We start from the raw sequence: 10,895 nt of genomic DNA on the forward strand, positions 1-10,895 counted from the left end.
GCTATCACTTTATATTTAAGTTATTCTGGTGCATGTATAATGATATACAATTAGCATTTTGATTTGAATTTCTCCTATGGTTGATATAGTTGAACATGTTTTTATATGCTTGTTTTCCATCTACAAATCCCCTTTGTAAAAATTTCCACTCATATTTCTAGCCCATTTCTCTTTCTTTCTCATTGGAGACACTTGCACAGTAAGACTTGGATAAATTTGAAGACAGGTGTACATAAATACAGAACCATTTTATAATTGCTTTTTCTTTCTTCCATCCCTTAATCTTATTGGAAAGGCATAAGAAAATGAATCATTTCTTATTTAATCCAGAATTTCCTTAATTGGATTTTAGGATCTCTGTTTTAAAGAGCAGATTATCTGAATTTTTAAGACCTCTTACAATATTATTTTGTATTTTCTTTCTACCCACATACCATTAACTGGTATTTTCTCCTAGATCCCGATGAATTTTCTGTTGTTAAATAATACTTTAAATATTGGTATTAAACAAAGGATTGCTATATGTTCCTTCATATAACATTTTCTTCCTCTACTATGTTGTTATAATCCCTTTTGGCTTTTGGGTGCTCAATGTCGCTCCTATGTAAAAAATGCTGGATTTGGGATTCTAATATTTGGCTTTTGGGATGTACCATTAAGGGATTACATGTAGATTTTGTGGCTGTGGTCTGCTTTTACTTAACAATTCTCCATTCTATTACTGCATCCATCTTTGCCCCTATAATATATGCATTCAGTCATTTCAATGATACTCAACCACATGAGAACCACCTCCAAACTATGTAAAATCATCTCCTCCATAACCTTGTATAACACTGGTTCTGGTAAATAATTTATCCTTAAAGTTTTCTTCCATACCTATTCCAAAGGGTTCTGCAACACACATCAGTCTTGGTACCATACTAAACAATTTATGAATATTAACAATATGATTAGCCTGTATTGGTGTATGTGGGTAATTTAAACCTTTGATTTCCTTTGTCAGATTTACTTGATATTTTCAAAAATCAAAACTAGAGGAAATTCTACAGACATTATATACTGAACTGCTTAGGGATTTTTTCTCTGGTTTCAACATTCCTTGGAAAAATCAGTCAGAGGATAGCTATCATACTGGATGATTAAGGAATTCCTAGCCAATCACTTCAAACTGAAATAACCACAAACAGTCCTGCCATATCTCGCCACTCAGGCTCTTTAAGTAAGCAGAGAATCATCCTCTGAAATCTAATCCCTTTCTTGATTATTATATCTTTATTACACAAGGTTCCTAGAATCATATGCCAACATACTTCAGGAATTTTTGTCTATACATTTGCAAAGATAAATTATGATCTGTGTTAGATGTAATTTTGCTTTTTAATTTAGACTTCTCTCTAGATCCTGAATCTACAGGTTTGGGTCTTTCTGTATATGTAATTAGACTTATGTTATTATTTCCTAAAATACTTTTTCAGTCTGACTTTTTCTTTAATTTTCTTCTGAGCAAGTGAGGATATGGAAGTTAACTTGTTATTATTACATAGGTTGCTAATTTATTTATTTTTCTGTTCAGATTGGGGAAACCCTATTGATCTTTCCTCAAGTTGATTGGTTCTTTTCTTGTCTTCTTCACTATGTATAAGCTCATTAATCCAGTTTTCTTTTATTCTACAGTCTTCTAGTTCTATAATTTACATTTTAGTCATCTATTTGTTGTTAACAATTGCTGTTTATTGTATTTTTGTGATTGGTGATTTAAAATTTGTATCAGTTTTCTTATGATTCATCTTATTATTGCAGGGGCCCTACCCATACCACCCTGATCAAATTAGTGTCTGACTTATTGCACACAGGTGGGGTGGAGGCTCAGCTCTCTACTTAGCTCTGCTGATACTTATCTTCTCAGCAAAAATAAAAATGAAGCACCAATTAAGGCCATCACACTTATCTCCAAGTAAGAGTATAGATCCCCACTACATCTTATTCTTCTCAGGGAGAAGTAAGGGGAGAGAGATTACTCATACTGTTTTGAGGCTACTCAGTAAGAGTGTAAACTCAGATCCTGTTTGGGATCAGCTGATACCAGGGGAAGGGATACTTGTAGAACAAACCAACACTATCTCTTAACACCTCGTTCTGCTTGGTTAATTCTGGACAGGTGTAGCAGTTTGCCTGTCTAATGGATCATACTCATTTCAGGGGTACTTAGAAAGTGAAACACTAACAAGTCCTGATTTGAACTTCTTCATAAATCTCATAGATATCCAATGGTAGTAGAAGCTCAGCTATCTGTTAAGACCCACTGACACCAAATAGTGAGGGTAAGGTACAGTGGTGAATAATTCTACTCTCATTACATTTCCTTGCTGCCATATGGGTTTAAAAGAACAGGGCGCCTTTAAATGCTATTGATGATGCTGGTATTTCCCCTTGGCAAGTCAAGATCAGCACGCCACTCACTGGGGGAAGTGTAGCGTCACCTACCTCCATCAACTACTTTTGCCAACCAGGAGACCAAAGATCAAGAATTTTGGTGATGCCTAAAGCAAGACAAAAAAACTACTGTTTCCAATAGATCTAAGGGTAAGTGCAGGATGTTTTTTTTTTCTTCTTGGTCCTACAAACTATGCATATTTGTGGATATTTTGGAGGAAACTATTCCATTGATGTTTGTTGGGAATAGGATGGATGTATCCAAAGTATTTCTGCTGTCTTGGGTCCTTCTTTCTCTGGTATTTTGGTTAAGACAAACAGGCTTTACTTGGAGATATTTTTGTCTGTGCCTATTGGTGGTTCTACATTGAAAACTTCTGCAGCATCCTTTCTAACATATTTAAACGCCAACAAGAAAACCCAGGGAACTAACTTCCATCTAGTTACCTAATTCCTGTGTCCCTAAGTGTTCTGCCTTCTTTCTACAGTTAAAAATCCTCTTATGTTTGTTGAATTATGCCCAAGGTTTCTTAATTTTAAGATGGAAACAGTTCTGTTGCTGCCAGCAGTGTGAAGAGAACAGTAGGTAGGGTGCCCAGAATTGATTTAGCCATGGGTTAGAGATGCCCCAGAACCTTTCCACATTGCGACCCAGGGTACCAGGGAACTATTAGAGCAGCCCATGATCATGCCAGAGGTGGATGGAGCAAAGTCTTTCTGGAGGCACTAGAGCCAAAAATATTGTAATCTTTTTAATATTAGGTTTTTATTTCATTTGTATTTTATTATCTTCTGTATTGATTGTCCCATTATTTGTTATCACAAACTTTAATCCAATCTTATATCCAATCTTATATTGTTTTTAAAATGGGACATATACTATTTTTTTTCTTTTCTCACTATTCCTTCTTCTGCATTTCTTCTATTCCCTCCCTTACTTTGCTTCTTTTCCTATTTTAATTTTTCACATGGACTCTTTCTATTTATTCTGAACTATTGCTCCCCTTTGCCATTTTTGGATTAGTGGCATAGTAGAGAATATTTTCAATAAGGTGTTACATCTTACTGGTACATAGTCTGCCCTCAGGTAGTCACAGTTACTGGTGATAATTATCTCTTCAAAACAGAGCTGGTAGCACTTTAAACATATCATGTACTCTGACACTGAGTCAAATTTTATTATATATTTATTATGAACTTTTGGTAGGAAATCGATTCCACATCATTTGGAGGAGAATTCTAAAGGATTGTTATATAATTCTGCAGCCTTTATTGGCCTTGCCTTCCTTCTAGAAATAAAGGGATTTTCCTCATCTATCCTTTTTCTAGTAACAGTTGGCCTTTACCTGTGCCATAGGAGTGACAACATATGCTGCCCTTTGGGGAATTGAAGACTTTTGACAGAGTGTCCAAACAGTAATGATAATTTTCAAATCTTTTATGCACCAGCAAGGAAAGCTATCTCTGGGTTCCTGACCTGCTTCTAGTCTTTTTCTTGAGCAAATCTGGAGGACCATAGAAAGGAACCTGTAAGCTGATGTTAATTCATCTTGTGTCTGTTTCTCCAGCGGCTTTGTTACTGTCACAACAACATACACTTGGACATTAACAATTGGTTCAAAGTGTTACTGATTCCTTATTGCCCACTCATGTGAAAGTTTTATACTTCTCTGGTGCTCTGTCTTAGGTGAAAGAGTTTGTGTATTCCATCTCTCCTTGGAGAAGAATAGGTACCCTGATGGCCCTGCAACCTCAGGTCTCGAATGGGCTACAAGAAAAATTATAATTTTGTACTTTATTTGGATTTTTCTCTTCATTATGGAGTAAATGTGCTTATTCAATTTCCCACATCTTGAACAGAAGCAGAACATAGAGCAATGCTTTTAACCACTATGTCCTACTGCATCCCAAGATACTATTTTTATTTTTTCAGGAATGTGTTTAGGTGAGGAGTTCCGACAGAAAAAAATAAGTTCACTAAGGCCAAATATCTAGAAGTAACACAGAGGACTTGAAAAAACTTTTTTCTACAAAGTAACACAGAGGACTTGAAAAAACTTTTTTTCTACAAATCTCCAACCAGATCTACCTGGTTGTTAAGTTCCTGGCATTTAAAATACACCAAGATCTTCTTCACTTACTTTCTTTATTGTTCTGTAATTTTCATTGTAGAAATTAAATTTCAATGTAGAAATTAAAGAAGACCTTAGAATATGGAAATATGTCCCATGTTCTTGGATAGTCAGAATTAATATTGACAAAATGGCCACACTATCAAAAGTGCTATACAGATTTATTATAATTTCTATTAATTCCAATGGCATTCCTCATAGAAATAAAAAGATCAGTCATGAAATTCATTTGGAAAAATAAAAGGCCCAGAATAGACAAAGCAATCCTCAGGAGAAAAGTGATATGGAGGCATCACAATACCAGACCTTAAATTATAATATAGAATTATAGTAATAAAATGACATGGTATTGGCACCAAAATAGACATGTAGACCAATGGTACAGAATAGAGTACACAAAGACAAACCCACATAAATACAGTTATCTCATATTAGACAAAAGTGCCAAAAGCATACATTGGAGAAAAGATAGCCTCTTCAACAAATGGTGCTTGGAGAACTGGAAACCATATGGAACAACATGAAACTAAACCCTTATCTCTTACCATGTACAAAACTCAACTCAAAGTGGATCAAGGACCTAGGAATTAGACCAGAGACCTGAAGCCTACTACAGGTAAATGTAAACTCAGCTCTTCATCATGTCAGCTAAGAACCAACTTCCTCAAAAATCTCCTAAAGTACAAGAAATAACATCAAGAATCAATAAATGGGATAGTATCAAACTAAAAAGCATCTTCGTGGCAAAGGAAATAGTCAATAACATAAGGAGAGAACCTACAGAGTGGGAAAAGTCTTTACCACATGCACCTCAGAGAGAGTATTAATCTTCTCCAGGATAGATAGACATCTGTATATCCATCTATCTATCTACACACACACACACACACACACACACACACACACACACACACACACACTCAAAGAACTTAATGCCAAACAAACCAGATAACCCAATCAATAAATGGGCAAAGGAACTGAACAGGCATTTCACAGAGCAAAAAATAGAATGCTGAAAAAATATATAAAAAGATGTTCAACATCTTTAGCAATTAGAGAAATGCAAATTAAAAAGTACACTGAAATTCCATCTCACTCCATTCAGAATGGCAACTATCAAGAATACAAGTAACACCAGGCATGGCAGTGCATGCCTGTAATCCCAGTAGCTCAGGAGGCTGAGGCAGGGGGATTTCGAGTTCAAAGCCAGCCTCCACAGAAGCAAAGTACTAAGAAACTTGGTGAGACCCTGTCACTAAGTAAAATACAAAATAGGGCTGGGAATGTGACTCAGTGGTCAAGTGCCCTTGAGTTCAATCCTTGGTACCAAAATAAATAAATAAATAAATAAATAAAGAACATGAATAAGAACATGAGTAACAATAAATGTTGGCGAGGTTGTGGGGAAAAAAAGGTACTTCCCCCTACATATTGCTGGTATGACTGCAAATTGGTGCAAGCAGTATGGAGATTCCTCAGAAAACTTGGAATGGAACAACCATTTGACCCAGTTATGTCACCCCTTGGTATATACCCAAATCATTTAAAAACAGCATAACTTCAGTGATAGAGCCACATCAATGTTTATAACAGCTCAGTTCAAAACAGCTATGCTATCTAATCAATCTAGGTGCCTTTCAACAGATAAATGGATAAAGAAAATGTTATAAATATATACTTGATGGAATATTACTCAACTATAAGGAATAATGAGTTTATAGCATTTGCAGGTAAATGAATGGAAGTGAAGACTGTCATGCTAAGTGAAATAAGCCAACCCCCCCCAAAATAAATACTGAATATTCTCTCTGATATGTGAATGCTAACTCAAAATAAGAATGGTGGAGGGGAGAACAGAAGCTCATTGGATTAGACAAAGTCAAATGAAGGGAAGGGAGGGATGATGGGCATAGGAAAGACAGTAGAATGAATCAGACTTAAGTTTACTATGTTCATATGTGAATACACCACCAGTAAAACTCCACAACATGTAAAACATGTAAAGCATCCTAATTAGAATAAATTATACTCCGTGTATGTACAATGTGTCAAAATACACTCTACTGTCATGTATATATAAAAAGAATAAATAAAAATAAAAGTAATAAAAAATAAAAAAGATAAATGATAAATAAAATTAACCAAGATGCTTCCCTCATATTTTACCAACCATTAAATGTACATTTTAATATTTGGCAGCAAATCATGTCTAGTAATCTCAGTAGAAACTGACAAGATTATGTGTGCTTGAATGAACTTGAAATTGTGCACTACTAGTGGTAATATCAGTATGACTGTAAAGTCCTTAATAGTGTCACACTTGGTTTGAAATTGCTACTTTAGATACCGGTGGGTGCACTGGTAACTGTGAGCTATTAGTGCTGTCATTATTGTTGCCTATAATATCCCAAGAAGATGACACTTGTCACTAGCTACTATGGCTAGAGTTTCCTGCGGTGGAAAGTGTCTGGTAAATAAAGTTCCAGTCAACTGATAATTCTATTGGCATATATATGCCTGGGAACTACTACCGAATGCAAAAGACTAGAGCTGGCATATTTAATAAATTAAGTAGGGCAACCATCTTAAAAAGCATTAGAAATGAGGAAGTCTCTTTGCCTCATTTCTGCCATAAGATTATATTCACTACAGGGCTATTATGGGATGAGATGGAAGAGTTGCTTGGCCTGCCTAGATAAGAAAAGCCTCAATCATTTAGCAAAAATATATTCATTAATTACAAAGTGTCAAGCACTCTCCTGGGTGCTGGAAAAAATACACAATGCAAATGACTATGAAATAGTATCCTAATTATGGGCTGGGGCTGTAGCTCAGTGGTAGAGAGCTTGCTTAGCATGTGTGAGGCACTGGGTTCAATTCCCAAGCACCAAACAAAAATAAACAAATAAAATAAAGGTATTGCTTATATATAAAGGTATTGCGTCCATATACAACTAAAAAAAATCTTTAAAAAAATAAAAATTGTCATTATATCCATCTCCTAGATTTGTGGTAACTCTTCCCTAAGTCTTTGGACCAATCATATGCCTTCAATTTCCTTTATTCAACTGAATCAATTTTTTTTCTGATTTTATTTATTTACTGTTTTTGAAGCAGGATTTTCAAAAGTAATACTTATTCAGAAGTAGGAGAGAACATAGTAACTACATAAATGTATGTCAGTACATAAAAACTTGCAAAAATTGAGAAGTTCCACTTTATATTCCAAATATTGTCACATTTCTAAGGCAGAAACAACTTCCCAGGTACCTAACATTTGTTTCCTACTTCCCATCTCTCTGTGATCTTATTTACCCATACCTGAGATTCAGCTAGCTGCTTCCATTGTTATTAGCTCAGAAGCATGTAAAAGAAACCATGTTTCAAACTATATGACTTTGAATCTTCCCACTTGTTTTGGTCTCTGGACATTGAATCTAAGTTTACCAGACGAGAAAGACAAAAGTGTGGAAATTGATATCAACTAATCTCCATCATTATCAATAATTTTATTTCCTTCCTAATTTCTGATGCAATGTTTTGTGTTTTCTCTTTGATTCCTAATTATATTTTCCTATACTGGCAATTTCAATTATTGTCTTGATGTGCCAATGCTTGGATTAATTTCAATTTATATCATCAATCTAATAATTTGTTGTTCAACTTGATACTTCATTCCTCATACTGCCTTTATTTTGCTTACATTGTTAACATTTCGAATTTCAGCTCCAGCTTACTTGTTTTTATTCATTCTTCTTTAATGATGAAACTTAGTTGGACTATGGGTTTTCTCGTATTTACAATTTGGCCTTCCTTCCATTAAAACATTAATATTTATTAAGTGCTTATTATGTGGTGCTTGTCTAAGTAATTCATATACATTTATTTAGTCCTCCCCAAAAAACTTATACGATTGAAAACTGCAGCACAGAAGTATTACATGCATTTACATTTTTATCCAAGGTCACACAAGTAGTAGGGGGCAGAGTTAAGATTGGAAATCATTCTTGAGGTGCTGTAGAACACCATAATTTAAAAAAAAACAGTAGAGCACTTTCTGTGTTTCCCTTTGTCTCATAAAAATTCTGACTCTTGTTGTCTAATTATGTTGGTATGGTGTATATATCAAGATAAATAGCAACATAAAATCTTCTATACTTTTTATAAAATCATTGCCTTTATGCATGATTCAATTCAAATTCAAAAGTCATATTAATAGGAAGTTATTTTAAAAATGTGAGATTATCAGTTTCAAAACTAACAGTATTAGTTTCAGTTTGGTTATGCATGCAGATTTTTGTATTATGATCTATGTACTACTACTTGTTGGCATGTATAGTAAGGAAACATTTTTTAGTATTTTTAGTTGTTTATAGACCTTTATTTTATTTATTTATATGCAGTGCTGAGAATCAAACCCTGTGCCTCACAAATGCCAGGCAAGTGCACTACCACTGAGTCAAAACGCCAGGCCCTGGGAAACAGAATAACTACTTTTGCAAGAGTATTATAAGTAATTCTGTTTTGGAAATCCTAAATTTAATTTTAAAAAAGTGAAATATTGAGTTTTAAACCATTCATATTTATTTTTACTACTTACTTCAGACTACATAACTCCTAAACCTTTATTATGGTCTGATCTGGAATGCCCAACAAGTTTTATGTGTTGAAGGCTTGGCCACCAATGCAGCAATGCTCAGAGGTGGAACTTATGAAATGATTGGAGGAAGAGGATCACTGGGAGTTTGCCCTGGGAGGTTTGTCTCTAGCCCCTCCCCCGACCGCTCTCTCTCTCACTGTACTTCTTGGCTGCCATGAGTTCAGCGTCTTTTCTCCACCAGGTACTACTGCCATGGTGCTCTGAGCTGGAGCCAGGCAACTGTGGAATGAAAACTCTGCAACCATAAGCCAAAATAAATCTACCCTCTACTAAATTGTTTTTCTCAGGTATTTCTCACAGAGGCAAAATGCTAACTAATACAACATTCAATGCATACACTTTGGTTTTAGGTGGCTTTTCACAGCCTCTCCAAATTTTTCTAGTAGGTACTCCTATATATCTTGAATGAATATCTAACTTAATTTCCAAAACAAACTGTCATGATTAAAAATAAAATGATATTTCTAGTCTTAAAATAATTTGGACATGTGGCCACTTGAAATGAACTTCCTATCAAATGTCCATTCTTGGAGAATTCTGTAACTAATGATATTCATATATTTATCATATGCTATTTTAAAATCAACTACTTTCCAAGATAACTAAGTGAAAACTTTTCTGACCAGTAATATCCAAACACTTTGTCTGTGCAGATAAAATGGTACCTACATTTGAATACATATGTGTGTGTGTGTGTGTGTGTGTGTGTGTGTGCGCGCGCACTCACACATAAAACAGTTCACCTGGGATTCAATTGTTTAATAGTCAGTACAACTTAATACAACTCAACAAATATTAGATTAGCATTTATCTTCATATGTGTATGTCAAAATATGTTGAGGTTCAACACAGTTATAATTTGTTAGACATTAATTGATATTCATTTGTATCATTTTTATAAATTAAGTTATATTTATTTTTATATATATTTTGTTATTTATTCATTCCAAATATATATGAGAGTCTACTATAAACAGAAAATTTGGGGGAACCTGGGTAAAACCAGCTAAAGCCAAACACAGGTATAGTTTTTAGTGAATCATTTTTTAAGGGGCTTGTGTTTGTATACCATGAAAAGAGGAATGTGAATATTCTGTGTCTTTTTAGGGTATTATGGCTGAAGACAACTTTTCTGCCACTATTGCTATTCAAAAAGTTTATCTTCCCCCCCAAAAAGATCTTAAAACTATGCATAGTATCATCTTAAAAATCAGAAATTGCAAGAATATTTTCAATGAAGACTGACTCCAACCACATAAAATGTGTTCCCTTTGTGCTGTTTCGGAAAGTCCCTCTGATACTATTTAAAAATATATCTGCTAACCCTCTTGTCTTTACCATTATTTCACTATTTACTTTATTCCAAGCCAATATTGAACTGAAATTAAAAATGAGTGTACTCAAAATAATTCCTTTGCTTATCCTCTTTTCAATATCAGAGAGTGGACAGAGCTAAAACATCAATCAATGCAAAGTCAATAACACTTGGAAGAAAATGTTCTGTTTCTTCCTTAATCATCCTTCTTCTAGTTGATTCTTGAACAAAGTCTGACTTTGAGGACAATGATGTGACCTTAACTTTGACTTTATTTTGAATGAAATTCAAAATTCTGTACATTTGGTGTGTCAGCTACCACTGTTTGAAACTGTAATTATGAAAAAAAGGT

This window comes from Marmota flaviventris, chromosome Y (assembly GCF_047511675.1).
Source record: "Marmota flaviventris isolate mMarFla1 chromosome Y, mMarFla1.hap1, whole genome shotgun sequence".
NCBI lineage: Eukaryota > Metazoa > Chordata > Mammalia > Rodentia > Sciuridae > Marmota > Marmota flaviventris.